The following is a 4,390-nucleotide window of genomic DNA, read 5'->3' on the forward strand; positions in this document are numbered from 1 at the left end:
CAGGACTGACAAATGACACCACTTTGTTTGCCTACTTTACATGTTTGCCATAACAACCCTCCTTCTCCTCCCTCGTGATACACACACTGCATTGTATTTCTGAGTATCTATTCTGATATTATTGAGTCCATGAGTGTGACTGCACTTTGAGAGCTGCACACGGCTCAAGTACATTCACTGTTACTCCCCTGGGAGTACACTGCTGCCCCCATAAGAACTTTACATCCATAGTAACTGGCTGAGGCTGCCACAGCTCGGGACCTGACTGAATCTCCATGACAACCCGACTCCACCCCCAGGGAGGAACCTGCTCAGACGTGTCGTCTAAGGTTTATTAATAACAATAACCTTTATTGAGACATTGTCCCACACTGTGATTGGCTTTTCTAAAATCAGTGTTTTTAACCAATGGCTGTGAAGAAGGCACTGAAGGCTGTTTGTCAGTCAAACTGTACAACATGTGGGTCAAGAGCAGGTTGCTGTTCACTAGACCCAACAGAGAAACAGTGAGTCACCACAAAGTCACAAACTCTGCATAATTAGGCCGAATATAATGCAAATCACCACACAAGAGGAGGAAATGGAGTCACAACAAGGAGACAGGGAAACTGTTGGGTGTGAAGCCTTTGGAAGGCGACTGTCGCACTGACTGTGAATGTTTGAGTCACAGACTGGGACCCAGTCACTGATTCACTTTTCTTCTTGTCTTCATGTCGACTTTTCCCTGCACATTGCAGACACTACGTAGATTTCACAGGCAGACAACAGAAAAGTTCAGATGTGAAGAAACATCTTCCCCTCTTTGATGGCTGCAGTGCGGGATCGATCACAACAGACCCGGGTTAGGAAACAGTCCTCGTAAGTGTTGAGCCAACAGTTGTGGTGCTCTTCTGTTCTGTGTGTTTTTAATGTAACAACATTTTACTCCTGATCTCCTGAATATCACACAGGAACCTGTTCTGGAAGATAAATGAGAAACTGCTCATTAGTGACGACGATGTGAAATGTCCTCATCCTCACAGGTCGTTCCAAAACCCAAAGAGGTTCCCATCCCATATCTCCACTAGAGGCCTGAACTGGCTCAACACCAAGCCCAGATATGGATCCTGATCAGTCTATGACAGCACTGAACTTCCTCTAGTCTCCATCTCCAGCACCTTAAATTAATCCAGAACATAGACCACTCCCCAAAACACATTGAAGACAACATGGTGGACAGGAAAGTACCCGACAACAGAAATAAATAACAGAAACTAATCCAGAGAAAAGCAGAATGCAAAAGTCAGTAAAACATTTATTTTATTACAAAAGAGCATAACAATCATATTGGAATTATTTATGACTGATATTGTGAATGTGATGAGTCACAAGAATTAATTATAAAACTTGTGACGATGTGATTTTTGGTCTGTCTGAAGGTCAGAGCATCGCAGTGCTTCAGGTCTGATTCGGTTCGTTGTGTCACATCTTTGCAGTTTGTACAGATTTCTATTTTCATTAAGTTCATTAAGTCAGTTCACCTCATTCAGACAAAAACAGAGTTCACTTGTTTCCTCCTTCCTCCAACCCTTTTTCTTGGCAAACAAATGGGGCGGGTCACTCTGGTGGCAGCTGATCTTTCTTTTTGTTGGGTGATGCTTGCTGGGTAATATGTATGTTGATGTTGCTACAAAGAGAAGTAACTGTAAGATGATGGTGAAGTAATGAGGGACTACATAGCATTTACTCAGTATTATGTCTCTCTCATTAATTAATGAACTGCTCTATAAATGTGACTATAGTTCCTCATTGTCAGTCAGAAAGGAAACAGCTGACACATGGTCTGTGTGTTGAGTATTAACCAGCAGCCTGTGGCACTTTCAGTAGTCTCATAAAGCAGTGGGTGCACACAGAGGTGTTTCTGATGGTTGGTAGCCTGTGTCTTACAACCTGGCCTTCAGACAAACTGCAGACAATGCTACAATAAATATGCTAATAGACTGAGGATAAAGATAAAGGTAGGTCTATCTGGTGTTTTCAGGCGGTGGAGACCCGGTAAGCCTGACGATTGGGTCGCTTACAGTTGCGACCCCGGTGATGACTCCTGCGCTCATCTTCACAACGACGGACGCCTCAACAACATCAACTGCTCCAACAAGTATCGCTACATCTGCCAGAAACACAGCCAGCGCAGTTAAACAGGCTCCGCCCACTGTCACCTGAACAATGATCTGATCCCAGCACAGCAGACTGATCAGTTCCTGCTCGTCTCCTGTCCAGTTTATTGATCATCTGTATTCTGTACCACAGAGCTCTTCGTTCAAACTAATAAAACTCATCAATGAGACAAACAGATATAAAATATGATTGGCTCATATTTTTTTTCATTCATTCTCTTGTTGTCTGAAAAAAAAAAACTAATGAGGACAATACAGCGAAGTGAGAGAAGAATTTATTCATTAACTGTAATGAAAACTCTCAGTTTATACAACAAGAACATGTCGGTCGACACTCAGAAACAATCTACAGCTTCTTCCAAAATACAACAATAAGTATTAAACAAAAACCTTCAGAATATCCTGAATGTTTGTCAGAACATATCTGTGTTTCTGAATCATTTTAGACGCTTAAATATTTAAATATTTGGTTCCAATTAAATATTAACGAGGTTCAAGGGAAGAAAAAGTCATAGCATAACATAACTAAGTATAGGAAAGGATGAAAGAGGTGTAGCTTAGCCAGCTGGTTAGCACTGTTAATAATCCTGTTATTATTCAATAGGAACTAAAGAGTGAGATTTATTTCTCCTTTAAACACAAAGTTGTTCTTCTTGTCTTCTTCTTCCAGTCTGCGTATAAGTTCTTACAGATCTGTATTTTATTGATTTCACCTATATAGTTAATATAATACATCATCAGGTGTTACCAAGAAAAGAACTACAAATCCCAGAATCCCACTGGGCATACAAAAAACAGCTACAAACTAAACAGTGTCTATAATGTAGTCCAATTAAAGAGTTTTAAACTACAACACCCAGTGTCAGTAAAGTGCATGAACATGTGACCTGTACATTTAAAAACCATAAAATACTTTTGAAATATTACAAATGATCAATTATTTTACAAAAACATAAAAAAAGAATAAGTTACAAATCAAACTTTAAAAACAACTCCCATCATGCATCAGTGGAAGATCTGTGTGTGTGTGTGTGTGTGTGTGTGTGTGTGTGTGTGTGTGTGTGTGTGTGTGTGTGTGTGTGTGTGTGTGTGTGTGTGTGTGTGTCAGTCGGTCAGGTGGAAAGCTCGGCTCAGGATGAGCTCAGTTGTGGCTCCGCCCAGGTGACACGCCTCCAGGACGCACACCAGCCTCTGATTGGACAGCTGGGGCGCCGTGCCGATGAGGTCACCTGAGAGAGCGAGAGAGAGTTAATATAATTAATAATTTAAATCAATAATTTTAATAATTAATTAAACACAAATTAACCAGAACATTAAGACCATCATTTAAATTAGTGTTTCTACGTTCTCTGACCTTATATGGGCAGAAACCTTTGTGTGTGTGTGTGTGTGTGTGTGTGTGTGTGTGTGTGTGTGTGTGTGTGTGTGTGTGTGTGTGTGTCTGTCTGTCTGTGTGTGTGTGTGTGTGTGTGTGTGTGTGTGTGTGTGTGTGTCTGTGTCTGTGTCTGTCTGTCTGTCTGTGTGTGTGTGTGTGTGTGTGTGTGTGTGTGTGTGTGTGTGTGTGTGTGTGTGTGTGTGTGTGTGTGTGTGTGTGTGTGTTTGTGTGTGTGTGTGTGTGTGTGTGTGTGTGTGTGTGTGTGTGTGTGTGTGTGTGTGTGTGTGTGTCTGTGTGTGTGTGTGTGTGTGTGTGTGTGTGTCTCACCTGGGGAAGGTGGGGGTGTGTGTGAGGAGAAGGCTCCGTGTGATAAGATGGAGATCCAGGTGTTGGCGTGATGATGGAGGGGAGGAGAGGAAGAGGAGGAGTGAGGGAGGAAGATGGCGTCCACCGACACTCCGTCTGACAAAGCTGCAAAACATTAATATTACATTATTATTGATATTATTAGTATTCAATAATCAGTAATCAATAAAAGCACCTCTCAGTCTCAGGGTGTAGTAGTCTTCGAGGGCGGAGTCAAACGTCCCGATGGCGTCCGCTCTCCCCCCGATCTCCACGGCGTCCGCCTGCTCCTCCCTGCGGCCGTGGTCGTAACGCATCGGCAGCGTCTCCGCGGCAACCGGTGAGAAAGAGGGGTGCAGGGGCGCGGTGACGAAGGACGAGGTGTCTTCATCGTCATCGTCCTCTTCTTCATCTGCGTTTGTATTTTCTAGAAACTCCATCGATGCTTCAAACAGAATGACTGCACACAGACACACTATTATTATTATTAATAATTAATATTATTATTATTATT

General features: G+C 42.5%; 1 long non-coding RNA gene and 1 pseudogene across 1 annotated transcript; one reads left to right on the forward strand and one right to left on the reverse strand.

The window, feature by feature from the left end:
- Positions 1–824: 824 nt before the first annotated feature.
- On the forward strand, positions 825–2,339 carry LOC127372066 (uncharacterized). The gene is made up of 3 exons (XR_007886520.1): positions 825–858; positions 1,023–1,281; positions 2,021–2,339. It is a non-coding gene; the product is annotated as an uncharacterized LOC127372066 (long non-coding RNA).
- A 76-nt stretch (positions 2,340–2,415) lies between these two features.
- The window catches only part of LOC127371991 (RPA-related protein RADX-like), a 15,930-nt pseudogene continuing 13,955 nt past the window's right edge, over positions 2,416–4,390 (reverse strand).

This window comes from Dicentrarchus labrax, unplaced genomic scaffold, assembly GCF_905237075.1.
Source record: "Dicentrarchus labrax unplaced genomic scaffold, dlabrax2021, whole genome shotgun sequence".
In the NCBI taxonomy this organism is placed as follows: domain Eukaryota; kingdom Metazoa; phylum Chordata; class Actinopteri; family Moronidae; genus Dicentrarchus; species Dicentrarchus labrax.